The following is a 27684-nucleotide window of genomic DNA, read 5'->3' as shown; positions in this document are numbered from 1 at the left end:
GTTTTATTTTCTGGGATCACTTTAAGGAAGCACTTTGAAATGAAGCTATAAAGATAGCAGCCCAACCAAGCTACAAGAAAAATGTATAGGGAAAAAGGAGGAAAGGATTGTCCCTGGTGTCTTTGGCAGTTGTTGCCTTGGATGGCATACAAAGGAGTGGGAACTCCAACCAAATTGGAAGGATGTTGTCCTCCTTGCCAAAGTGGTACCAGGAAAGCCATGGCCTTGAGCTGAAACTGTCCCTCTGTTGTCTCCTTTCTCAACCTCTTGTACAGGTAAACAGATGCTCTTTGGTCATGCTCACTTACAAGGTAAGACCCCAAAGGTTTATAAGTAATATCATTATGTTTAATTCTAACACAAAAATACTAAGTTAGGACAAGAGAATTCTATGCATAGGGGAATCTCAGAGCTCCTAGGTGAGACAGATGAAACTGAAAGCTTGAGAATTGCTTGCTCCTTAGGTGCTTGCAGGAGAGCTCCCTTCCTCTTGATTCTGATTGCCAGCTTAGTTTTTTCCTGTTTTGAAAACCTGTCTTTTTGGTCCCCAAGAAAGTCTGTTTTGTCCCATCATCTGCACATGTTAACTTTGGGTCCCTGCCAAACAGACCATTGCTTTTCTCCCAAAGGTCTTTCAGTCTGCCCATAAACTGTAGACTACCAATTTAGTATCAGTGTTGCTGCTCTGATGCTATTACTGTAGCCTGAACTTGTACAGCTGCTGTCAGGATTATTCCTTTCCTGACAGCAGGAATAACCTGTTCCTTTTTTAGTCTCAATCTTGAGTCAAGAGAGCCAGCCAGACCCTCTTCTCTGCTGCCCACCCTCTCAATTTTTAAATGGAATATAAAATGACAATAAACTATCCATGGCCAAATCAAGTATTTTTACCATCTGTCACAGATGCAAATAAGTGGACAAGAGGCAGTGGAAACTTAGGCAAAGATGTGGAAAAGATTTATGAAAATGAGAGATGCAGTCCAACTGTAGACTCATGGGGATCTTCCCTATAAATAACTGATAGTGTTTTCATTTCTTTTTATGGAATCTGACTGTACTCCCACGGGCCAGTATGTGTATTTCCCACAGTGTCTTAGTGGAAAACAGTCTGATTTTAGTGTTTAAAAAAAAAAGCGTACCAGCATACTAGTCACAGTTGAAATCAATTCAAGTTCCCTGGTAAGGAGATGGTGCTCTCTTCCTTGTAAGAAGCAGGGTTCAGCCATTCTCATCAATGCTGGGAATGGTACCTGAGTTCACTGTAATGCATTTACTGTTTTAAAAAAAAAAGTCTGCTATTTAGCATTCTGTCTCTCTGAATTCTGATCCTTGAATCTGAGGAAATTTGGACCATATGGTTGAAAATATCAGCAACTGCAGTTGATTTTTTTTTCTGTAAAAGTTGTCTTAAGCCTTGTAGCATGCCAAATGCAGTAAGCAAATACAGTTTTAACAGAGCCTGTCTGAGGCAACTATCCAATACCATCCTATAAGCGGATCCCTGTCTAAAAAGCTGTGTCAAGTCTGGGGAAAAGGAAGAAGAGCTGAAGCGGGGAAGGATTTTAAAGCAGTTTCTTCTTTGAAGTGGTTTTATTGCAAATCACTTTACAGTGTAAAACTCAGCATTAAAACTTGTCTTCTCAGATTGCCAGTGTGGAATTCACCCACAGTTTATTGAACCAAAAAGCACACTTTGTGCATTAAGTATTCTCGTATGAAGGGGTGTTTCATAATCCAAGGATGGTATCTGCTAATTCTCCTGGGTCCCAAGTCAGACCCAAATAGGTTGCTTTTTTTGGATAACCACTTGATTTGAAATTGAATCATCTCCACTTCCCTCCCATTAGTTTATATCATGGACTGGTCTTGGAGCACCTGCTGCATATTATGTTTGGGTAGGACTAAGAAGTCCAGCATAAAAATCCTTGAAACATACAGTGTAGATATTAGGGGCTCAGGAATGATGGTCTTTTCATTAGCAAAGTCACCTCTAGAGGGATGGTAACAGTGTTAGGAACTGAATGCTGAAATCATAAATGAATGGAAGGACATCTGCAGTGATTCTTCTTTAAAAAGTGGACCATTAATTGAGTTTCTCTGTTGGTTCTTAGTGGGATCATAGTTCGCAATTGTCCTCTAGTAGCATGCCTCACTGCAATTTTTTCTTTATCTTGCACACTGATTATAAAAACTGTGTGGCGTACCCTGAATCATGCTCTGATTTACTTTGAAGAGGTCAGCTTAAAAAATTTCCTGTGAGGAATTTTATTAGAAGCAAACTGCACCATGACTGAATTAAAATGCAGCCTAAGGATTCTTATATCCATTTCATCATCACCATTATATTTTCCCCTCTGTTTCACCATTATAAACTGATTTCTGGCTTTTCCTTTCATGTGGATGGGTCAAAAGAAGTTTTTTCCAAACACAGGGTTAGTTGTGTTGTGCGGAAAGTGATAATACCTCCAAAGCTTCTGTTACACTCTGAGGGAAATTGCCAAGGTGTACACAGAATGCAATGGAAGGGCAGATGTGGGAAGTATCATTTAGGAATCACTTAGCTCAAAGGTTTCTCCTAGAGGTCTGCAAGCATTTTTAGCGATTGCTGTGAAATAGTGGAAGGCACAATGTAATGAAATAAGCATTTCCCACTTCATTCAAGCCATGCCCTCTTGAAGTACAAGTCTGCATTCTCTTTCCCAGCTAAACAGAATAAATTATAAGCATTAATATCATACACAGTTCAAAACTGGCTAATAATGCTCTGCTAAGTTTGAACTGTTGGACCTGATTTCATGCAGAAGCTTATTACAGGTGTACTTCCTCAAGCCAGGACTGCTGGGACCACCTTCTGCTATAAGACAAGAACTTCATTTGGAGTATTGGGATCAATCCCAATATGGTAATATGGGCAATATGACTCACTTTGTGTGAGTCATAAGATCTTGTAGATAAATATTCAGGTTTGATTAGCAGGGGGAGCTGTGTCTCGTAGCTAAGATATTAGCTTTGTGTCAGCTAATAGGTAAGATGTAAATAAATGATGCCAAAAAACTGTAGCATATATTTTAGGTTTGTTAGTAAATTTCTTGTTCTGTACTGCTAATGACTGCCTTTTGCTAGTCTATGTATGCTTTTAGCAACAGGATTTTTTATTGTTACTAAAGGATACTACAGAGCTGTTAAATAACAAAAACTTATTTGCAGTTTAGTCTGCACTGCTGCCTTTAATCATGTCACTCCAAAAATCTTCTATGTAAATCAAGAAGTGACTCAAAGCATCCGTTAATCTCTACTTGCAGAGATTGAGATGGCTAGTAGAAATGCAGTATTTCTTGGCATGACATATCATCCTGGCAGCATGCCTGCGATTCTGGCAGCATGCAGATGAAGACACCTGGCAGTAGGAGAGAATCAGGTATTTTTAGGATTGATGCAGCTCTTCTAAAGTAGCAGGGGTAACACTGTATGCATTAAGTGCCTCTGTAGCCACACACATTTTGACATGTCCTAGTTCCATACATGTCATCACCATGTAGAAAATGTTTGGACAGTTACTAAAAACAGAATGCATAATAAAAATGTATTTGCTGAATTCTGCCTATTTTAATTTCTTGAATTATCCATGCTTCTGGTACGAATTCTTTTGGAAAACATTATTTGAAATCAGTAGCTGAATATTTTCTATGGCTCATCAGTCAACATCTGATTGTAATGATTCTGTATTGAAAGACTCAGTGATGCTCAGAGAGATCACTTTATATGCTTAAGATCCCTTTTTGAATGACTTCAAATCATAGAATTAGGTTTTTCATGAGGCTGTTGCTAACTTCAAATTTCATTTCTAAAGTTTTGCTGGTATGGTTATCTAAGAGGGAATTATTGAATAGAAAATAACACAGTGGTTTAAAAACACTTAAAATATTCATGCCATCTTCCCATGCTACTTGCCTGACTCATAACTAGGAGGCAAGAGTGTTCAGTTTTTTTCAGTCATAAGCCGAAGTTAGGGTATTTCAGTATATATGATTAATTGATTTCAGCTTCATTAATACCTGTTCTAAACCAGAGCTTTATGTCAAAAAGGCAGCACTGAAAGTCAGTGAAACATTGTCATTTGAATCCCTCTAAAGATGTAATTATATATCATCTGCATATAATTAGTAGCAGGTGCACTATCAAGCAACACAAAGGCAATACTAAAAATTCAGTAAAACAGTAGTCTGAGGTACACACAGTACTTAGAGAAGGAAATTAATCAGCCTGGGACACCATAAAGCTAAATTAAATGGGATATCATGTATAACATATTTGGAAAGATCATTTGTAAATTTTCCTGAATGACTTAATTAAAAAATGTGAAAATACCAAGAAGGAAGGTGAGAAATGACATGCTACATATAATAAACTGGAGGCAGCTAAGATGGAGAATATAGCCCTGTTGAAATTAAGACATGTATGGCCAAAAGGTCTCTGCTTCATACTCTGCAAAATGTTCACAGGACGCCAGTCCCATGACACAACTATTCAGAGTTGTTTTTATCAAATTGGGTCCTATGCATGTATAAATAAGACTGTATCTATTGATTGGCTTTGCTTGCTGTGACAGTTGTTTTCCATACTACTAATTCTGCAATTTTACATTCCATTATTTTTGTTCTTGACCTGAAGTCCATTCCTATCAAGGAGAATTTTTCCATTGACATTCAGTGGGCATTGGATCATATCCTAATTTATCCATTCCCAAGAGAGCAAGTCTAGAGCTGCTTAACTGCTGTAAATTCTGCATTCACAAAGATTCATTTAGACTCTGAATGGCTGTACGATTCAGCCAAGCCTGTGTCCTTTTTTATCACTAAAAACTGTATAATCAGGTATTTGCCCAATGAACAGCTGTTCTGTGCCTATATTCTTATGTGCACAATATTATATTATTGTTGCCATTCATTACTCATTTTCATTCTCCTGTTAGACCTCACTGTGTTTTTGGTGTTTTGTTGGTTTTTTTTGTGTTTTTGGTATGTTTTTACAAAACCACTTGAACAGTGCTAGTTTTCAGTTTGCTCAATATTTTGCAGATATTTTTCCACCCAGAAAATGAAAAGCCACACCAAGTACTTTTGCACCTTGTCATCTTTTTTCCCAGGCTTGCTTTTCCCCATACCTTATAGTAGAGAATGCTGTCTAGAAAAGGAAAATCAAAAATGGAATACATTTTGTTTGGTCAATAAATGAAACAGGCCAAATGAATTGTGAGCATTTCTTTTAGGTTCATTCCCATTTTAAGTTGTCAGGCATCTACTCAGAGGAAGAACAGTAGCATGCCTCATTGAAGAGGAGCAAAAAAATCCCCAAATCTAAATAAAGAGTGCATGAACACATTGTGAGCCAAAATGTGTTTGCTTAAATTAGTCATTGAACAATTACAAACAAGAAATAAGTATGCAAAAAATCAGTGTGATTTGCAAATCATTTGTGAACAGAAAATGAGCTGCCAAATGTACCGGATAACTGATTAATTGCAATTAGCGGGTCGGGCCCTGATCATACAAAGTAAATTTTCTACCTATCTGATTTCATTGGAAATAAGTTTGGGCCCATGCTAATTAATTCTCACCTCAAATCAGTTGACTTCATTTCTCCTAAGGCAAGTGTATGTTTCTTTTCAGCAATAAAGAATGTTCCCATTATGTAAAAAACTTCATAAAAATTGCCAGTTATTTGAGTAAGAATTTGTCTCATACAAAAAAAGTGTGTGGGGGGAAAGATGTTTCTGTGGGGCCTATTGACAGGTACTTGACAAAAGTACTTGGATCTCTGCTTAACACAACATGGATGGGTGGATGACTGAGATGTCCCAGGTAAGTCCATGCCTGTTGATTTATTTTATTTAAATAAAAGTTTTGCATGCATATTCATCTACAAACTCTAAGGTGTATATATTTGTAACTATCTTTTTTTTTTCCATTAGGAAGTATAGCAAACAAGTAGAAGCATGTGATTTTTCTGGAAAATTTTTGTACATGGCTTGGTAGAGTCAGCATTTCGTTCAGAGTACTGAGCTCCTAGTGCTGTTCTAATTGAAGCTGTCAAGGGTTTTGCTTGTGACCTCTTTGAGAGCTTAGTGGCTGTGTCTACATTGTGTGCAAAGGATGAATATATAAGGCTTTCTTCAAGACCTGAACCATCAGCAATTTACACAAAAATGCAAGTCTGGTAGAGGACTGCTTTTTGGAAAATGCCAGTCCTTCCTCGGCCTGACAGCATCCAGGTGGGTTTGCAAACTGCCAGGACAGACAATCTGCAGTGAGTGTAGTAATTGCTAGGAAGCAGCAAAGAGAAGAAAAGTCAAAATTCAGATTTTTCCCTCCAAACAAGCTAATCCAGTCCTATTTCTATCTTTCTTACCTCATTGTTCAATCATGTGAGTGTTTTAACATGAATTCTGGGTTGTACATGAGTCAAAGGGACTGATAATTGCAGGTTGGAGAAAATCATTTTATACTGGAAGTAACTAATGTTAAACTAGAGGTTAAAATGACTGTTGCTTCCTACTGTGTATGAAAGGAAATCAAATAAGAGAAACAAGCCAGAGGAAATGTGATAGCATGGTAAGCTCAATAAGAAACAGCACATTCCTGAATTTCCAGCTCTGAATGTGAAAGATTCTGTTTGAGAACTTGAAGGTAGAATATGTCCACAACTCTGAATAAGAAAAATAATAACCTGAAGATGTATTAATTGTCCAAGTGTTGCAAGGGAATTCCTGAAGCATACCAGTCATTCATGTCAGGATTAAAATCAGTGCAATTGAGCTTGACACCAGTTTAGCACTGAATTAACTGTAATGATCTGCAGTGATATAATGGCAGAATCTGGAGCTGGGAAACTAGAGTCTTTACAAGAAGCACTAAAGGGAAGAAGTGCATTTAAAAAAAATGGAGGAGAAAAAGATTGTATGGAATAAAAGTGAAATGTATAGAAGTAGTATACTGCAAAGCATAAGCTCGCAGAGCTCTGAGGAGCATCAGAGACAGTCAGACTTATAGTAAATAAATGTTATTACACTGCCACAATTACAGCATCTTTCCTGTTTTCAGGCTGGCTGAGCCATCTGGCATGGGCATCCGGATAAAAGTTACGCAATTATTAAAACAAGCTACATTAATTTAAATTAATCACAGCATACAAAAATAACTGGCCAGAAGCACTGCATAGTTGTTTCAAACATGATGACCTATTTTTCTGTTTTCACTGGACTTTCTCTAATTGTGAGATAATATGTTGTCTTTGAAACTAGTGGCAAAAGTCCAGTTGACTGAGAAAAGAGACAGATCTGGGTGGGGTACTGTCTTTGACATACACAAGCAATGATGTACTTCATTAAACATTGTGCACATATAGTCCCTACTGAAGGAGATGGATACGTTTTACTACTCCATGTTGGTCCATCGTGTAGAACGTGAAGTTACTACATTATTTCAGGATGTTTCTTATGTTATTTTGGGAAGGTGTAAAAGACTTTTTTGTTCCCTTAAATGTTATGAAAAGTGTATATCATTTGCTAAATATTCCTAAATAGGTCATTCTTATCTAAATGTTTCCAAAAGGATTGTCCAATGGCTTTATCTATCACAGATGCAAATTTTCTGTTAAAATTTCAGCCAATCTTTTGGTGACAGTGTGTTTAGAAAAATGATGACTAACAGAAAGTGGCTTGATTTAAAGTGCCAAAAAAATGGGAAGGTATTGAACTGACAAACTCCTAGAGCTGCTAGGAGTAAGAGAAGTTGAGAAAGAGAATCTCGAGGAGGAGACTCCCTAAGAATTTCCAAAGTTACCAAATCTACTTGCCAACACGTGGAAGGGAACGGCAGCATCTCGCCTGCTGGTTGCTCAGAGGCACCTTCTGCTCTGGGTTGAGGAAGATGCTAGTGTCCGTTGACTTTCGCAGGATGTGTTGTCCATGCTCAAGGCTCCTGATGTATGCCTGGTGCCCCGAGGACTGAAGGCTCATAACGTCCAGAGCTGAAGGCATGAGCTGCTTCAGCTTTAGTTAAAGCCCCCTAAAATGCTCTCTGACACTATCATAACCCATAAAAACTCATCCAGCAATGAAGTATGTAACCTTATACAGTGCAGATGAAAGCTCCCTCTGAATTCTGTTAGGTTTTTGGCTTTTTTTCTTCGCATGTCTTCTGCCATTTTTTCCCAATTATGTTGTCACTAGAAGAAGCCTTTTAGAGAAATTTTTAAAATCTATAACCAATTCTGTGTAAAGAGCCAGTGCAGTTATTTAATAGATTGGATTGGAATCAGAGCAGCAGATAAAACATGCTGTTTATTTGTTTTTATGCTCCTCATGTGATGTCCCCCACTGGGCAGGCAGAGCCATGTGTCACATACTGAAGGGAGAGATTTTGTTGGATACGGTGAAAATCTGTACTAGATACTGACAAAAAATTTTCAGAAATGTTTACAGAGGAAGGGGAAGCTGGTTTAAAACAATTCATTTTTCCTAAATGAGATCCAGACTTCTCAGGATGAAGCATAGGCAGAAATATGTATCACTGGCTTATTTTTTCCCCTAAGTAGAAAATGGTAAAAATGCTTTTAGTTTAAGGTTCTGTTAAATACCTAACCTAGACTTCATCACTTACCTAGCAAGTTTAAAATGCAGAGTGCTAATAGCTGCAGAGAAATCCAAGTGTGGAATGTGCAACTTGGACCAGTCTGAAATAAAATGTTAGGCAGAGGGGTTTCTCTAGTTGTAATCAGGTTTTAAGTTTAAATAGTTGCAGGTTTACAGATTTCTCCCCTTCCCAAGCTGTGGTGAAATTCTTTTGAGTAAGGCTGATAATCTGCATATTCTAAGAAATTTCATATGAATAAGTTATTCACCCAAAATGACATGAATGTTTACAATAGGAGTCTTATCTCTAATAGCATTGTTATTACCATTATAGTTGTTACAATATGTATTTTTTTAAATCTGGTAAGTCTGTTGCTTATATGTGCATTTTATTCAGATTCTCTTTCCTGCTTATTTTGTCTAGGCTTCAGTAGATGTCCTTGAAATCTTTTCTTTCATAACTTCTCACCTTCTGAGAATTTTATAGCTCCTTAGAGGTAATGTCTCCCAGATAGAGATAATCTATCTGGGAGAGGGATTAGGAATCAGCAGATGGAGTCCTGTTCTTGGCCCAGTCATTTAAGCCTTGTGAATTTGTGGAAAGCACCTTAAGTAAATTTGCCTCAATAGTGAGATGGGTTAATGCCCCCAAATGTATCCTCTCTACTTAAGTCAGTGGTTTTTACATAAGGGATGGTTTTAAATGCAAGACTAACTCATTTTTATAAACAAGGTTTTAGATTCTCTGCTGAAAGGTACTAGAAGAGCTAATTATTTTTATTCCTACATCAAGGTGTAAATGATCTTGCTGAACAATCAAATATTGCAGCCTTTTATATTTCCCTGTGTGGTTAGTTCTACTAGGATCACAGTTATTTTAAAATACATATGAAAGATGCAGTTACTAGCAAAAGCCTTAGAGATTCTTACCGACAGTGAGGACCAGAGGATTAGTCAGCTGTTTGGAAATCTCTGTATATAAAAATACCCACTAGATACATCGAGTATTTGGGTGTGATACAGTGGAACATCAAATCAGCTATCTGCATTTGTAAGCTAATAAGATGCATGTACAAATACCTGATTTGTATGGATACCTTGGGATTTGCGCGCACAAAAAATGGCAAGGGCAAATATCTGTGAACAATTGCATTTACCTCACTTTGAAAATCTGCCCATTAGAGTCAGTCTCTACATTTTGATAAACAAGCCTTCTTTCTCCCTTCCTTCTGAGCATTTATTATTGTAATGACCAAGTTAGCTTACAAGCACAGTGAAAACAGGTGAACATTTAGAAGGGGGTGAGAAAGAGTAGTTCCCATCATACGATTAATCAGACAAATGAGATATTTTGAGAGAATTGTTTGCATGCAGCTGAGTTTTCTAAAATGTTTGTTATGAAGTAATTGCATTATGAAAATAATCAGCTGCTCTGCATTCTGATCATTAGAAGCTGATGATATAATTGTGTTATAATGAAAAGCATTCTGGTGATTATTCCACAGAGAACTTCTCTGCAGATAATATTCAAATTTACTTTATTTTGGCATCATTTCAAAGAAGCTGAAAGTACAATGTAAACAGCTGGACTGTGAGGTAATGTTGTTACAACTTCTGAAGTATGTCCCTCTTTTAGTCTGTTATCTTGGAAAAGTTCTTTGAGTGTATCTGCATAGTGCCAGCTGAACTTATGTATGTTTTATGGTTGCTCATTAAATAACTTTGTTCTGTATTTGCAATGGGTGCCAGCAGTTTTATTCTTTTCTCTGAATAATTAATTATAAAACATCCTGAAGCCATAAAGAACCAGTAATACCATACTTCTCTTCTGCCATGAGTAATGTTTTATCACATGCTTTCTTCTACTAACTTTGTGGGCCAAATTGTTACCGTGTATACTACTGGTGACTTAGATTCTGCAGGATATAATACAAGTTGGACTTTTTCCATTAGTAATTTCACTGGTGTTTCACAGTAGGCCTGCTATATTTCATCGTGCTAATTAGCCATCTGAAAATAAAGGCATCTGGTGTAAACTGTTCATCTACATGAAAGGAGACAGCCTTCCAAAGACAATTCAATCCATTGGTCTTTTCAGAGGAGAGAGCATGCTATGGAGGAGCCTGTTTTCCTACTGAATGAATATCTGGAATCCTGTATCTGTGGATAAGTTGATAACCCACCCAGATAAGAAAACTAAGTTATTTTAGGGTCTTGTTAAAATCTGTGTATTTTTCTGCTGTTGCTGCAGTATTCAAATGCGCCTTGAAACATAGTTTTATGCTGTGCTGACTATATTACTTGCAGGGAGAATGTCTGGGCTATAGCATGGCTAATCTTTGACTTGTAACAAGCTCTTTGTTTTCTGCTCACGGTTTTCTTCATTATTTCTCCCAGATAAGTATGTAGCTGCAGCGCTGTTTGGGTAATAGGAGTGAAAAGGCAGAGGTAAACATTGTTTTACTCAATAAGACCCATTAGTTTTCCTCTGCCAGAAAGAGGCATTTTTAATCTCTGAGTTTCCCAGCTGATTTAGATCCCCTCCCTGCCTTTTTATTCATGGTAAACATGATTGTCTTGATTTTTCTGTTGTCATTCAGTGCAAAAAGAAAAAAACACCCAATTCAGTGCAATACACAGCCAGACAAATCTAGTACCAGCAACAGTAGCTGGGGGTGGGAAAAACGTTGGGCAGAGGAAACTGAGATCTTGACCTTGAATGTCCTTCAGTGTTGAAAATGTCAGGCCAACTTCAAGGTTGTTGCTGCCTATTGTGCAAGTAGCTATCTTGGGTCCTTTAAGGTTAGGTATTTGTAGTTACAGTCTTTAGATAGCTGAATGTACATCTTCTGGGAGGTCGGCATGCTCTTGGGGTCAGTGTGCTACTCTTTCCACCTTTACCTTAGTCCTGCTGTAAAATTAGAGTAGCCAAATGGCTGTGTAGCACTGCTCTCTTAATGCAAGATCAGCTTCCCCTGCTTCCCTAGTTCTCAGCTCTTAGAAACACGTGTTCACATGTTCACCACCCTGCACCTGTGCTGCACTGAGCTGAGTGAGAATAAAATGCCCTGTTTCATTTTATAATGTTTTTACGGGGAAGTAAATGCCCAAACCTCTCATTGATTCTAATTAGAGCACCACATAATCAACAGTGCTGAAAATAAAGCCACTTACACAGATGTTTCACATTGTCTTAGATCTTTAATGGGAAAAAAAACTCACCTAAACTTGGAAAGGATCTGTAAGATTCTGAAAGGCATTTAGGTGTCTAATTCCAACTTGCTTTAGTAAGATTTAAGCACCTCAAAACATTTAAAGCTCTATATATTTTGCCTTTGATTACTTAGGTAGACTATAGCCATATCTTAGAGCTTATGAGCCTGATCTCCATTTCCTTTTTTAACTATTAAGTACTGCTGCCAGATGGAAAGAGGTAGAAAAAGTCAGCAGGATAGAAAAATGTTGTTCTCCTGCTTCTGCAGTTCAGCCAGCAAGCAGAACTTCTGCAGAGACCAAACGCGTTAAAGCTGGAGTTAATGTATCTTAGTCTGTTGGCCTATGAAGTTGATTGGTGACTTGCCCTTTCTTACTTTCCTACTGCAAGGGTCTCAAAATGGCATTTGTAATAATAAAGTGCTGTAATGAGAAAGAGAGCTTACTTTTGGCTGGAGTAACAACTTTTGACTCCCTTGTTATTACGCTTTTTACAGGGAGCTGGATTTTTCATGTTACTGTGTTGTAAGTTTTTGAGTCGTTGCTTTTTCAGTGCTTTTTATTTTACTGCAGTAATCAAAGAGAAAAATCATTTCTTTGACATGTTATGTGAATCCAACAGAGAAATGCTGGAGGGAGGCTTTGGGAATTGCTAGCTGCATATTCTACCAGCAACATAAAGGAAGGATTGGGATAATTCCTCCACCTTTGGGCTTGCGTTATCTCCAGATATTGCTGAATCATTGATGCTGTAGAACTTCCACCTGGAACTCATAAAAACATCAGGGGCAAGCAACATTTGTGTTTAAAATTTACCAGATTGAAGCAAGTACTGGATTAACTTTTGTTTTCTTTTTAAATGCCGCCATGGAGAAAACCATGGGATGTCCCTAAAAGATCTTCCTCCCACACACCCTTTCTGCCAGCCTATCTAGAGAGACAAATGAAAGCTCAGGATATGTGGTCTTTTTGGAAGATAAAAGATAATCACCTTTTGTAGTTTCTCATTTTGTTCTGGCTTTATTTATTAAATAGTGCACGGTGAAAGAAATCTGTATCCTTTGTTGAATGTCCCTGATGTTGTCTTACAGTGGTGATTTTCGATAGTAAGTTGTCATCACAGCATTACAAATGGGTTTGTCAGCCAGATGGATAAACAACTGCAGAAGCATGACATGTGGCCAGGAGTAGATGTATGAATGGCAAAACAAGATGATAAGAGGGATCGTGGACACAAACACAGTGTGAAAAAGTCAGGGATCTATTGGTGCTGCTCTTACTGGACATGGTATGTAATAAAACAGATACCTCTATCACCAGTGACATCTATGAGCAGGGTCCTTAGAGAAACCATAGCAGAATATCTCTGCATTTTAAGGCCAAATCTCTGCTAACAGACTCACTCATCTACAGGTATGCTAGATGTATATTCATTATTATTAGTAGTAGTACTGCAGTGGTGCCTAATGTTAATAACATTAAAGCATATACTTCAGCAGCACCTACACATCAACCGGGCTAGCTTTTCCCTCCTCCCCTGCCCCCATGCCCACTGTGCTAGGCCAACTGTAGAGTGATAGGTATGGTACAGACATAATAACCATTCTTACCCCTAAGCCATGCAGTCTAAAAATTATGCATAGCAGGGTGTTGGTAACAGATGGACTGTTACAGTGTATGCCGTGAATACCTACTAAGAATTGAATATATTGTGTATCAATATTGTGGCTGGGAAATAAAAACCCCGGTGAAGAGTCTTTACTGTGAATAAGCAGTATAGTTTGGCAGTTTTAACTAGGGCAGGGGTGGGTGGGAGAGGAGTAGCAAAAGCAATCATTCCATATAATGGAGTAACTACTGCACCAGTTCCATTTAAATAGGCAGTCCATTCTAATTTGTATATCGCACACAAGCTAAATTAAATGAAACATTAATGTTTCCCAGACTGAAACTTTGCATGACAAATTTTTAGTGCATAGTGAACTTTTGCAGTCAATCCAAAAACCCAGGAAAAAGGGCTGTGTTACTGGAAGTCTTCAAAGACCTTTCATTATGATAGCGTAAGTGAAGCCTTTGCAATTCACACTAATTTCTTGCACATAAATACATCATACATGTCCTCAGTATTTGCCATGATGTTATCATTTCTATTGGTAATTGTAAGTCTAATTTCTTTATATGATGACTACATATCTATAAAGCTTAGTGTTTCACAATCTGTATGATGCCTTTTGGGGAGCAGCAGTTGTCTGCTACCATTGGCTTTTCATTATTTGGCCTACCTTACTGAATAAGGTTTGTAATAGCCCAGTTCTTTCTTTCCCTATTCCTAATTTAAAAGCAACCAGTTTTTAATGCTTGTAATGTGCATGTCATTCAGAGCTGAAACATTTTGCTCAGGGCCAAATTCTGGTCTTCACTGATGGCAAAACTCCCAATCATATGAACAAAGCCAAGGTTTGTCTGCAGCTGTTTATAGCTCATTTCATTTGGAAAAGTGGGCTAGGTTTGTGCTTGGCTTCTTTCGTGTGTCCTTCCAAGAAGCTGATAACCTTTCTACAAGTGTCCTTGTGGAAATCAGTAGAATGAGAATTAGCAGGAGTTGAAGCAGGGCAGAAAATGACTCAACCAGGAGGCCTTAATGGATTAACTCCTTTCCAGGCAGCGTCTCTTCCAATGTACCTTCACCCTTTCAAGGAGAAAGGGAGCATGAAACATACTGTCCCCTAACCCGGAGATCTGGAAATCTGCCTAGCAAGAGACTAGCTCAGCTGGTCAGACAAGTTTGCCCTGTTTTTTGCACCATTTGCTGAACAAATAATTATTTAATCTCTGATTAATCGGGACATTTATGCAAATGCCAGACTGACCCCTAATAGATCTACTGGCAACAATGAGCTGAGCAACCTTAGTTCCTTCTGTTTTTTCTCGTGCAGTTGAGAATACCTATATTTTATTAAGCTTTCTGCATGAAGATCAAAGACACCTGATTACATTATACAGTAGAATGTCTCACCCTTATATCTTCTTCAATTTCGTGAAACCCACTGTTTTGTTTAAGCTGATTAAACCCACTGTAATGTTGAAATAAACAAGAAACAAAATTAGTTCTAGAGCTGTTAATTCTTAAGGAATTCAGACACTAAAAAAGAAAACCACATGTTAAAAATTACTTCCCACTCTTAAATCCTGTGATATGTCACAAGTTAAGTAATTATAAATCTCATAAAGTTCATCTATTTATGAAGGACGTAATCTGTCAGCTTGTATTGTATTGCAGGTTAAATATTCACTAGTGGTTCATTAGCACATGTAGGTGATCAACTTTGTGATTAATGCACAAGTGCTACAGAGTTTCTCATATTTAACAAATATTTTCTGTACTCCATTATTGCTTTATCAACATAGATTACAATAGCTGTCTAATAATTGTAAATCAATATGAACTCTGTAGTAAATCATTGTGAACCATGGAGCCATTACAAAGTGAAATGCCAATCCAAACCTCACTTTTCTGTTTTGTTGTACTTTCTCTGCCCATTCCTCTCTGGTATTTCTTTATGAATCCCCAACAGCACTATGACAGCATACTGGAAACACGTGGACACAGCCTTTTTCTTATGGAACTGAGTGATACTGAAGAGAGAAAATTCTCTGAGATTAGGAACAAGTCCTTTTGCTATAGGCTGGATAAGCAGCTGTGATTCTCCAGGTCTTGTAGTTGGCTTAATTTTACTTTGCCTCTGGCTCTCTCTTGCTTTCTCTTCTATTTAGTTATTTTAATTGAAATTTGGGCACGCGGCACTGAAACCAACACACCCCTGTCTTCCCAGAACACTCAACCACTTACCCTTAGTCTCAGTACGTAAAGGGTCTTAAGATAAGACTTATATTGCCTAAATTTAGGTGGAACGCCTAGCTTTCCAATGGCTGGTCCTCTAGGTGTCCCCCGTAGTCAATGGAGAGAGAGAAAAGTGTTCTAAAAAGGAGTTCCCAAACTAGATAACTAAAGCAGGCAGGATGCATCTTTCTCCACAAGTGACAAAAAAAGGATGACTAGCTTGCATTCAACACCTACCTTTTGAATGGCTAAAGTTAAGTGAGATGAATCATACTGTTAGTTTATTGGTCTCCCTCATCATTATAGAACAAAAATTCTGTTGTTGTTTCTGTCTTTACGTAGTCTTTGCTCTGAAATACCTGCTAGCTGTACAGTCTTCCAAAGAAATATTTTACAGAATTGTATCCATCATTGATCCAGTTGAAATCACAGGCTGGAATCTAGGTACATGGTGATGAAAACCCAGTGAATTTAACTGAGGAAATTCTTATTTGCTGAATAGGCTTTCCATAAATTTCAGTATGGTTATTTGCACTGGGTTGGCCAATCTTTTTAATGCTCACTGCTCTTATAAAATGGGCCATTAGGTCTGGGATGATTTCAGATGGTCAGGGTCCGAAGGTGGATGAAAGTACTTCTAACAACAAAGTGTCTTTACTGTGTTGGAGTGAGTCAGTCCAGACCAGCAGAACTGTGTTAAAATGCCGATTGCTTTATTGTCCATTAAAAACCGCTTCTCGCAAATCCTATTTACTAGCACTGATGTACCCTCTCTGAGGGCCTGTGCTTCAAAATCTCTGCTAGGTAAAGTCCTTTAATGCATGATAAGTACAACTTCAATTAAGATTCCCCCTCTCCTCCCTTTATTAGCAGAATATCTACATTTTCTTTGCTGGATGGAAGTAGTTTATCTTAAATATTTATGAAACAGAACAACTATAAACTATTGATAAGTAATTTCCACCTGTTTTGTCTCTCTCTCAATTACTAGGGCAAGCTTGCCTGGAATTCTGCACAGAGGTCACAGCTAGCAACTGAGGAGTGTTCTGCAAGGAGGTTTATCACCACCAGGTCGGTGCCACTCTGCCTGATTCAGAAACCACAGCAAAAGGTGGTATAGCTGTAGGTACAGCAGATATTTAATCAAATTTTTCCACCTGTTTCTTTAAAGGTATGATTAACGATTAGGAAACCCCGTCAAATTCTTGCCTACTGCTCAGTAAACTGATCTGTCAGTATATTTCTTCTTAACAGCATCCTCAAATATGCCCACACAGCTTGCTCCCAAATGAGCCTAACTTTCACAACTGCTAGGCACCCACAATTTCAATTGCAGGCAATAGACAGACAACACCCAGCGTATCACAAAAATAAAACCTATTAGAGTATTCAAGTGCTGGTTGTTCTGCAGGATGTTTTCTGGCTTTCTGAAAAGTATCAGGGAACAATCCAAAAAACAAAAAAGTGGGGTGGGATAGAGAAGAAAGGACACAACATATTAGTTATTGTCAAAGTCAGTGAGCCATAGTGTATAAAATAAAGCCTCAGGAACATATATCACATGTTTGTGAAGACCTAAATGATGCTAGCTCCCCTTTTCAGCAGGCACAAACAAACCAGCTAGATTAGAAGGTGCCATGAAATGAAAAGGAAAATAATAGAATTATCTGCTTTAATTTTCCCCAAAGGACAAAGCAACTTATCACAATAGCTACAGAAGTGCATAAACCGTGGCCTAATATTGAAGATTTATAGATTATAAACTCAGAAGAGACCATGATGTTCACCTAGTCTGACCTTCAGTACAATTTATAATATATACTTTCACTGAGCGCTTCTTGCATCAAGGCTATAACTTCTGGCAGCATTAGGACTCTTTTAGAAAAACATCCCAACATAAAGACTTAAAGCGATGGGAAATCAATAACATGTTTTTGTAATTTGTTACACAGAACCCTCGCTGTTTAAAAATGTGTTTTATTTTTGAAATGGTTTAAATGATTTTGTCCATTGGCTCTTGTTCTGTTAGCCAGATTAAAAAGCTTTCCGTTATTGGAATTTTTCTCTCCATGTACCTACTTGTAGATTAGAAGGTGACTTAAGCGTAATCTTTTCTCAGGTAAACCAAATAAATTGATCTTGTTTACTCTTTGACTATAAAGAAGGTTTTTTAGATCTCTGAATTGAGACACTCTTCCAGACCTGCTGTATTCTGCAAGATGTGGTTCCATATCCTGTATGTGTGACATTTTTGCTATTTCTATTTGTATGACTTTCACATGGTTTTATTAAAATTTCTATAGCTTAAATCGGAACATCTCATTAAATGATTCAGAGTGCTCTGTGAAACCAGCCCTTCATTGCCATTATTTCTTATAGCTCAAAACTCTCATCAATAGTTACTGTAAGGATACTCTCTGATCGCACACTCCGGTTTTATAGAGTGCTGTACAGCTACGATCCAGATCTTATTTAGGTTTTTAGAGATTGCTGGTGGATTACGTTCACATTACATCTGCAAAGATTCCTCACAGAAAAATACAACAGTATTCCTCTTTGTATTTATTTTTATGAAATTTTCCCCAAATTCTGGTTGAGCTTTTCACCTCTGGACAGCTGTTTCATATCCAGCTTCTGATAAGAAAGTTTAGAAAGTGTTAGGACTTGGTATTTTTCTTTTTATTGTGTTTTTTTTTTTTTTATTAAACAGGTTTGATGGTCTTGGTCTAGTTTTAGTGGTTAAACATCTCCCTGTAAAATTTACCAAAATAGTTAGTGGAGTTTATATACTGATTGGTCAAAGTCTGAAAATAGCATGGACTACACTTTTTACTTGCACATAAGAGAGGTGCTAACAGTATTTGTGGCAGCATATGGGCTAGTTTCAGAGCATTCCTAAAATATTTCCAAGCTGCAGCATACAGCAGAGTAGCGAGAGATTTTGACTTGGTTACTCAGTCATGTATATCAGGAAAAGCTTTTGTAGTTCTAAGTCCTAAAGGAGACAATTTAGGCAAGAGTCTTACTATATTGCCAAATCAATTTTTAAAAATCTTTCTTCTGATTTGCATGTGCTTCGACAGTCTTACAGAAGGTGGTAGCAGCTACCCTAAAGAAAGCTTTGTCCCTCTTACATGACTTCCTCTTACAGGAAATACAAGATTTTTTTTTCAGTTGGAAACCACTTTGCTCTTTAATCTTACATAGTTTTTATATAAGAAGCAGTTGAAGTAATTTTTCTCAAGAGAGAATATGTTAACGAATAGGAACATTTCATGTGTTGTTCTTGTGTTTACGGCCAAGAAGTCAAATTTAAATCAGAATTTCAGCACCATAATCTCTTAGCAAATGTTACCAGCTGTTCAGCTCTACACTTTCTTCCTTCTAAAAGCCAGTAAGAAAGTGAAAATCCATCTTATCAGTCAGCTAGTGGTTCTCAGTACCCTTAGCTTGACAGATGATACATCAGAATGCTTGTCTTTCTGGAGATTTTAGTTTTAATGGGCTGCGATCCATCTTCCTGAAAATACTAAAATAAAAATATGTATCAAGTTATTTATATATGCTCACTCTTTTATATGTTCTTCTGAGAAAGGTTAGTTATTTTTTCTTCTACATCCATTTGTTAAATCTGACCGTATTTTTCTTCATTTCAAGAGCCAATGAATGCAACATGGGGGCTATAGTATTTTGATATCCTTCCAAATAGCAAAAAATGGGAGAATATTAAAAAAAAAAAAATAGATGTGGGGTAAAGAAGCATAAAACGTTTACCATTTCTGAGAAGGGGAAAGAAGGGACAAAAGTTTACCATGTCTCCCTATTGTATTTGCCAAAAAAATTCATTTAAGGAGGAAAAAATCCTCATGAAAGAAGAATAAAACCCCCAAAGGCTGTATTTTCAAGGCGTTACAGTAGTGGGATCCCAGAAAAAGCCGCCTCCTTTATGCATATATAATTCTATATTATATATAATTTAGAGATATATGTTGTTATGAAGATTGTATATATTTTATACATAGAATTCTGTATTATATTATATAAATTATATATATTATGTCTATATTATATATATTATTCAAGTATATGCTATATTACCTCAACATCGTTCATCTCTCATAGTTGTGCAAAGCCCTGGGTGATAGAGTAAGGCTGCTGAATATAATGTTAGATGCTACTGTAGTGAAGATCAATAAATAAATTTACTGTAATAAAGATAAATACATTTTCTTGGGCTGGACATGGTTTTTAAACACTATAATCTTTGTCTACACAAGAGCAAAATAATGTTTAACACTGGCCTGCTGAAATACTCCAGCTAAAATAGCCTTTAATCTAGGCTTTTTGCCAGATAGGTGTGACCTTGGTGACAATGGGAAATAACAAACAGAATACACTGTGCATTTCCAGTACCATAGAAACAGTCCTGGAAGTGTATGATTTTTTTTTTCTCCTCCCCTCCGGCAATAAGAACTACCCTGACCAGCTGGTTGAAATTGTACACGTTCTATACCAACCTGGGAAGCCTTGTGCCACTTAGGGTTTTTTGACAGTAAGATTGCAATAGATGAGGAAAACAAATGGAGCTAGTTTAAATCCATAACATGTCATATTTTGCTTTCTTTTATGAGGGAGCTTGCCAAATGTTAGAACAAGTCAGATGCTAGCTCTGCTTGTGCTTCTATATCAAATGGTAGCTTCTTGTCGTCAAAGGCAACCCCCTTCCTTACCTGCCTCCAGCCTGTTCGACCCGTTAATCTGTTACGATGCTGAACTTCTCCGACATTCTCAGCCTTTGCTGCCCCCCTCTCAACTTATTCTTTATATAATGCCAGACTTTCCCTTATGTGGCTCTTTGAACACAGGGAAAGCTCCATATTAAAACCCAAACATCCATTACCTTATCGTTCTGCAGATCCCTTCTTAGAGCTCATATCTCTCAGGAAACCTATGTAGCTACTCATGTCATGAAAACTGATTTTTCAACTTGTTTACTTCCAGCCTCTACCTTTGCACTAGCGACAACAGAAATATTAGAACTGTGTGAATACCTAATTTCATTTTTGTTTTTGTCTTTAGCCTGAACTGAAAAAAACTCGATATTTTCATTTGATAAGTGATTTTATTTTCATTTCTGGACAGTCTGACAAAAATGAAAAGAAAAATACAATTATTTTGAGTTAAAAAATATTTGTTTCACCCTCAGCAAAATAATTCGAATTGTTTCTTAAGCTTCATTTTTTATTAAAAAGAATCAATTTTTTAAAACATTACTTTTATGATTTATTTACTATTGTTTTCCGTCTGCCTTTTCCCCTCTTTTCACACTGTATGCACCTATTTTGATTGACTTGAATCTACTTCTTTTTGTTTTCATCAAAAAGATTTGATAGGAAAAAGATCCCTGTTCAGAAACATAAACACAACAGACAACATTGTAACAGTTCTTCCTTATGCTCATTTATGTGCAGATTGAGTCATCTTCATGTCTTGTTTCAGGAGTTTGTGTTCTAGCCTGTGAAGCTTGCTAGGCAATAATGTCTCCGTTTGTGTTTGTGCAGCACCTGCTGCAAAAAAGTCTGGACTTCAGTAGAGCCTTTTTGGTGATATTCCAAAGCAAATACCAGTAATTAATGAAAATCACCTAGCTTTCCTGCTGTTTTCAGATTTAAATTTAGAAATTATTAAAGAAATATACTGAACAAAGATATTCACATGAATATTCTATTCATATACTCAAATGGCAGCACTGAGGGATTGTTTAATATAGAAGTACAAAACTATTAACAAAAACGGAGAAGCTGAGTATAACTTTTGCCAAGAGTCTTGGCAAGAGATTATGTCTTCCTTAAAGGATTTATTAGTTTAGCATTTTATTAGCATTAGTTTAGACCTTTAGCAAGGCAACACCAGAAAATGTAGTTAAGATGTCAGCTTAAAGCTGTGAATAATGCCAGAGAAGCTTTGGACAGGAAAATTCACCTTTAGGTATGCTCTAAATGGCTTTCAAAGCCAAACACTCTTGGGCACAAACGTGCAATTGCTTAAGGAGTATTGAGTTGACTGCCCATGGCTGCTCTTGGGAGATGTGTGTAGAAGAGAAAGCAGAAAGTCCTACCAGGGAGCAACACACTAGGTATCTAGTGCTGCCAGATAAAAATGGGTAATAGGTATATATATTTTATATATATATATATATATATATATATTTATATGTGTAATTTCTTAACAGTTTGTGGAAAGACCATAGTCCCGCTGAGTCAGGGCTTGCTCTCACAGGTCCATCGATCCAAAGCTGTTCATGCTCTTCACTTGTTTCTGGGCTGTACATGGGAACTGGACACTGCAAAGTTGTTGTAGGCTTGTAGGGCCAAAGGCTGGCTTCTTTGGCCCATCACAGCCAAACTAACTATTGAAGGAACAAAAGATAATGGCCCAGCATGAGTCTTGTCTCCTACGCTCACCAGCAAAAGCGCACGAGATGTTCTGCAGACTCGGGACTTTCTACAAGTGCGGTGGCATTGCCTCCTCCTGTCCCCTATGGGAATGCCCTGCTCAGTGGCAGAAACACTCGTGGGAAGCAATAATCTCAAACTTCTGGCTTTTTTTAAGTTTGGATCTGCAATGTCCTTTCTTAATATCACACAAAGGATGTAGACTTTCAGTATATCCTTAGGGTAGCATATAAAATAACGGCACTAATTGTTCCTAGCTGAATTATAGAAAGAAGCAATCGTCTTCCTTTTTTTCCTGCCCCTCTGTTCCTCTCTCTCTCTCCTGTGGCACTTCGCAGCTTTGGGACTATAGTCAGCAACTCTATGTGAAAACTTGCCATCTGATTAAGCACTGTTGGTTCATGCTTGTAGGAATTGCTTAAAATAAGGAATCGGCTTTCAGCCAAGCGCTGTAATTTTAAAACCACTACTTAAAGGTATATGGTAATGTAATTAGTCAGGGATGTAATTAGAAACATTTTGATGATGACCTGAATGAATGACATTTCTTGCTTAGTCCTGCATTAAGGGTTTTTGGAAATACTACAACCTGATTCAAGTTTAGAAAGAAAGTTTTGTCTTGAACTTTGTATGCTGTAGAGGTAGAAAAGTAATCTGGAATTCCTTTGAGTTGTCATTCTTCTGACAGTTCCCCAAAATGCCTTTGCTACAGCTTTACTGTTGTACCATACCCTTTATTCAGATCAAAAAGCAATTTCAAGCACCCCAGCTTTATGTCAAACTGAGCAAAGACTAATCACACTTTCAATCTTGAAGACACTGTTTAGGGAAGCATGTTATACAGACACATTTATTAGATGTTCTACTGATGTACTGTAAGCATTGTATTTATTAGCTTTATGGCTCTTTCTGGATTCTACCACATGGAGTCTTGGCTTGTGTACAATGTGAATTAAAAAACAGTGACCCTTTTCAGGGAAAATTACGTTTATTACTTATTTTCTAAGCCATCTAGAGTAGTGCTTCCTGGTGAAATTACCAACTTGTTAGCATCTAACCATGCATACAGAGAATTACAGTTAAATGTCTCTGTGCTCCTAATAGCAAATGCAAGTTAATTTAACTTAAACTATCTTAAAATGAAAGGGAATCAAACTAATCCATATTGTCTTATTCTTCCACAGGAAAAGAGCATACTCATGAAGAACTGTTGTGCTGTAACTTGTTAAGACTCAGTACTCTCTTCTTGGATCTGAGCACTACATTATCACAGATTGGCCCAAGGAAAGCAATACCTGGGCTAGGACTACTTTTTGGCTAAGGTTCAAAGACTTGGCTGTGGGATAACTTAGAATTTGGGTCATTGTTATTTTGTGAATAAGACTGAAAACTTAGAAATGTAGCTGGTACTGATACTTGGTAGTTACCTGTTCTAGTGAGCGTTCTGCTGTCAGATGACATTATCTAATTGTTTTCTGGGGAAAACTAGTAAAGAAAGTCACTTCTGGAAAGGAACTTAATAAAAAAAAATGTTATCAATCGTGAATGAAGCAACAGAACAATATAAACCGGATAAGGATAGATGAGACTTGGAGGATCAGTGTTATGGATGGTCTTGCATGAACATTAGCAAGAAACAATGTGTAGTTTGGGATAAAAGTTTGGACTACAACTCTAAGAATCGGTTCAAGAATGGCAATGCAGCTCTGAAGTCCTTCATATGTAGGGAGCTGAATTTGCGGTTTTATCTGTAATTAAGTATTTCTAAAATCCTTTTTTTTCAGTATATTTGAAAAGTGTTCATTTGGGTGGAAAATAACTGATAGTTTAACTAACTTAAATTGTTAAACTAACTTCAGAAATAAACTGATATACAAAAAGTGTACATCATCACACTTCTGTGTAAACAGATGGAAAGCTGGGTATTTTCAAGGTTGTATAACCTGTTCTTTTTTTTCAGGCTAGGAGGGTTAGGCTTCTGTATAATTTGCTGAATCAAATGCCCTTTCACGTCATCAGTGATGGATGGAATTTACACATTTTTTTATCATCATTTAATATTTAGTGAAGTTCTTGCTAGGATTTCTCCAGATCAGTTCTGTCCTTATCTGCTATGTACTACTCTATTTATAATTATTACTGTTTTTTGCCATACTAAATTCTCTCCATGAAGTGACTTTCTCTAACAGTATTTCACAATCACCGATTATGCTCCCTGTGGCATTTTGTTTTCCTTTTATCTGCTCTTCCTTTTTTGTTTCTTCACATTTGACAGGGATGTTTGGTATGGAGAGTTGTTTAGGGATCAAGCTGTCTTTCATTGGAAGGTAGTATCAGTCAAATAACCTTCCATTCACCCCAGACCTAGTGTACACACACAAGCGCTAACCATGGCTGAGCTGAGCACAGTAAAGTGTTAAATAACTGTGTTGTGGCAACTGTTTGGCACAATGCGATAAGCCTGCAACTCAGATCACACCGCAGCCACTGTGAAAGAGGGACAATAGCAGTAGACAGATTAAACATCAATGCCTTAGAGAAAAGCTTTGCATTGTACTGTAAGACTTGTTTTTCTTGCCTGTGACATCTTGCTGATTTTTGTTTAAAATGTGCATAATTTTGTAGATACACTACTTACAGTCTTTAATCAGCAGTTAAGATAAAACAGTATCGCTTTTGTTCCCCTGCTAAAGCTCTTTTCATGTAGTGTCACTAGTTGCACAGCAGACGCGTTTATTCTGAATGTCTTATATGGCCTTTCCATTCCACAGGAGCAAGAATGTTTTTTACTCGTTTTTTCCTACAGTGAACATTTTCACCACATTTTCCATTCCAGGTTTATGAACCATGGCTAATCCTGCAGTAATGCCTGTCCTTGCTCATCCCACAGCTGTGCACGACTCCCCAAAACATCAGAGCACAAGTCCCCCCCCGTTCCGTACTCCACTTGCTTTGCTGGTAGCCCTGATTCTACTTAAAACTCCCAAATGCAAAAGATGGAGGAGGAGGTCAAACTGATCCCTAACAAGACACTTCTGAGAAAATCACGTAGAAGGATTCCTTTTCTTTTTAACCCTGGAGGCATATGAGCAGTCCAGAACTAATAAGTGCCAGATATAAATCTGGTACAAATTGATCCATCCTTTTTAGTTGAATGGTGTAACACTGCTTTCTACTGTCTGATGATCTGGCCCTTCGTTTCTCATTAGTAATAAATAAATACATTTTATAGACAAGGAAAAAAAAAAAAAGAGGTTGGCTCTGAAGACCACTCATCAGTTCTTGTGTAATACCATTTGGCTTTAAGTTGGGAAGGCATAATTAAAAACATGAATTTTAAACTTTCCCTTCAGAAATGAAGTGCAGTGAACTTTCTTCTTTTTTTATATGTGACTGACTCCCTTATTGCTGTTTACTCTCTGCAATATTTTAAATTATCTAAACAAAACTGAATCAATAGACTATGTGTACACTCTGCTGCTTACAGAAAAATAGTTTTGTATTGCCTTCATAGCAGAGGACAGGCAAGAACTTGACATTTATCTATGCTGTTTGCCAACAGCCAGCTGGCCTGTCAGCATATGGGTAGTAGCAGGACAACTGGCATAAGCACTGCTTTAAGTAGCACGTGCTGTTTCTTGCAGCCAGTGGGTCAAAAAACCTGGACACAATGAAAGCTGGGGATACTGTAAGATTTTGGGGAACATGGGGATGCATAGAAAATACAGGACAGAAATCCACAGAAAGGTAAAAGTCTTTTATCCCTACTCATGAAACAGCTTATTATGCATAAAGAACCAAATACTGGAATTAACATGAACTTTCCTAAAAATGTAATACTTTGTCTGACATAGTCTCTCATAATTAAATCCTTCTGAATTGATTTTTAAAAATATAGAATAGTCTATAGGACTTTTATGGCTGAAGCTTTTTTTCTTCTATTTAAATCTGCAGTACAAAAAACTTACATCCCTTATTAATGCAGGTTTTTGACTGAACTAGGGTGTTTGCGCCTGTAGGCCCATGAAGAATTTGTCATGAAAAGAAATGATAAAGACTTTGAGTGCTTTAAATGCTCCCTTGATTGGAACTGTAAGATCAAGTTCAAAAGAGATCTGTATCATGGTAGCCTAACAACTTTGATGCTTAAGAAGCTATACGTACATAGATCTTTCCTCAGGGAATCTAAACCACCTAAATTTCTCCTACCTGCATGAAGCATGATCTTCTTGTTTGCACCCATAGTTACTTGCAGCCCAAGGCTACATGCAGTTCACAAACATACCTCCTGATTGCTTGAGCAACTTGAGCTGATAGGTATGTTCCAGCACACAGCAGATAGGACAAGGCACAGCAACCACAGGGTTTTTGTTGGTAACCACAGTAAAGGGGTAGAGTCAAGCCAAGCTGTTGTTTAAAAGCTTGGGTGGGAGATCTGGCTTAGAGGCCAATCTGAGAGATTTCAAACTCAAAGTTCCCATTTCAAGGCGTGGACATAGACAAAGTGGGAAGTGCTGTCATAACTGTTGAATTCCACATGTGGACTGGACCTCTTGCTGTAGCTGAACCCGTGCATTTGTATACAGAAATGCATAATTTTGGGACTTGCTGAGACCAAAACAAAAAAAGGCAGGAGACTCATTTTATAGCTTATTTGTTAGAACCTTCAGGTTCACGAAGTAGACTGAAGGAGGTGAGGGGAACAGTCATCTTGCTGTTTGGCATGAGAAATAAAGAACTTAGAATCCATTCATTACATGAATCTGTAATCTACTGGTCTGTAGTCTACTTTGCTTTAGTGTGGAAAAAGACCAGTTTTCTAAATCCTGTTTTACAGAAACTGCGGTGGTTCTAGGATGAAATGTAGAGACACAGCAGGTTCAGAAGGAGCATACGAGTCAACACACGGGAAGTCTGCGTTACAGCCAGAAACGGAAGCTAGCTCTCCTGCGCTGCAGTCCTAAGTTTAAGCATTCCATTTATTGCAATGCTTAAGAATAAAGGCTTTCAGTTCTGCTTTATCTTACATTTTGAGTCCAGATATCTAGCCTATTAATTTCTTCTGTCCTATTGTGAGATGGTTTTCCAAGTGTACATCATTAGGATCATTTACTTCAGCAATTCATATTGACTCATTAAATTGCTTCATTTTTACAGATGAAATGTGTTCAATGGCTGTGTTAACATAATACACACCAAGCAAACTGCTCTGAGCTTTCTTGAAGAGCAGTTCAGCTGTGCTCTCCTACATATATCTAACCATCTGAATCTCTTTTAAAATACCAGGTGTTCTTTTAATTACACTGTGGTCACTTTTTGAGTTTCATTATTATTTGTAATGATCAAGTTTTCCAAGAGAATCTGGAGATAAAACAGAGAGAGATTAGGCAGTTTTTCAAATGATACTTGCTGTCACCTTTTAAAGAAAAAAGGAAGTATTATAAATGGAAAAAAGAGGTTCTTCAGTATATTAGAATGTATTGGAATATTTAATAATTAAATACTAAATATTTACTTACAAAATAAATATTCTTTCTGAAATA

General features: G+C 37.4%; 1 long non-coding RNA gene across 2 annotated transcripts; it reads left to right on the top strand.

The window, feature by feature from the left end:
* The first annotated feature begins 273 nt into the window (after positions 1–273).
* On the top strand, positions 274–25801 carry LOC135328326 (uncharacterized). 2 transcript variants are annotated; one of them, XR_010389168.1, is made up of 3 exons: positions 274–311; positions 16678–16757; positions 23326–25801. It is a non-coding gene; the product is annotated as an uncharacterized LOC135328326 (long non-coding RNA). The 2 variants fall into 2 exon arrangements; XR_010389167.1 differs by lacking the exon at positions 274–311 and adding an exon at positions 15416–15557.
* Positions 25802–27684: the final 1883 nt, after the last annotated feature.

Source organism: Dromaius novaehollandiae, chromosome 4 (assembly GCF_036370855.1).
Source record: "Dromaius novaehollandiae isolate bDroNov1 chromosome 4, bDroNov1.hap1, whole genome shotgun sequence".
NCBI classification, from domain to species: Eukaryota; Metazoa; Chordata; class Aves; order Casuariiformes; family Dromaiidae; genus Dromaius; species Dromaius novaehollandiae.
This window is presented reverse-complemented; position numbering and strand designations above follow the sequence as displayed.